The following is a 958-nucleotide window of genomic DNA, read 5'->3' on the forward strand; positions in this document are numbered from 1 at the left end:
AAAGTGCCGCACGTGCCCACTTGGTGAAAGGTTTCAGGAAACGGATGCCCCACATGGCAAGTTCCCTGAGAAAGCAGCAGAAATTTCATTGATGTTTATCCTGCCAGCCAGTGCTGATTGAGCATTAATTCCCCCAAACATACCCTGTACATAACATGGACCCTTTGGAATAGACAAGTATTATTAGTTTGCACCTTAAATATTATTAAGGTCTAGAGAGCTGTTGCCAAACAGTAAAAGTCAGAATGAAATAAAGTAAATTGGAAGCTGGGAAGCATCCCAAAAAAAGTTGGCTGTGCTGTTGCTAAAGGTGAGTGCCTGGAGTCAGGGTTAAGATGTGTTTATGGTATGAAACAGAAGGATCTCTGGTAACGATAACTGAAACCCACTGCTGATGAGTGCTTTATGGGACGGTATGCATTGCAGGGTTATGTGTGAGGCCGCTTCCTGAGCTTTGTGTGAATAGAGTCTCAGCTTGAACACAATTTTCTCATTTTAAAAATATTTTAGAATATGCATTATCTTTCCTAGCTAATTGTTGCGTAATATTAATTTGCAGCTACAAGCCTGAAATAGAATCTCACCCCCTATGCAAGGGAATTTAAAACCAAACATTTTCATATATTATTGTACATAACTTCCAGCTCATAAAGATGAGTGACACAGAAAGATTGGGACAAGGAATATAAAGAAGCACATGTGGCTACATATGTGCCTTTTTTCATAAATTAAAATAATCTGGTAATTACATCTTTATTACAGAAAGTAATAATGACTCATTCTCATCTCTCAAGATATAGTAACATGGTAAATTTCTTACAGGAATTATGGCAAAGATAGGCCTTGAAGAGAGATGTAAAAGAAAGGGGAGTGCTCTTACAAATTATGGAAAAAGAATGCTTATGTGAGACACTGAAAAAAAGTCAGGGAAAGCTGAGACCAAGGGAAAATCAAAGAG

The 958-nt window shown here is 37.9% G+C and overlaps 1 protein-coding gene across 4 annotated transcripts in view; it reads left to right on the forward strand.

Moving 5' to 3' along the window:
- The window catches only part of LOC103920144 (MAP3K7 C-terminal-like protein), a 32,273-nt gene that overhangs the window by 3,715 nt on the left and 27,600 nt on the right, over nt 1-958 (forward strand). The window lies entirely within an intron of this gene.

Source organism: Pygoscelis adeliae, unplaced genomic scaffold (assembly GCF_000699105.1).
Source record: "Pygoscelis adeliae isolate BGI_AS28 unplaced genomic scaffold, ASM69910v1 Scaffold14, whole genome shotgun sequence".
In the NCBI taxonomy this organism is placed as follows: domain Eukaryota; kingdom Metazoa; phylum Chordata; class Aves; order Sphenisciformes; family Spheniscidae; genus Pygoscelis; species Pygoscelis adeliae.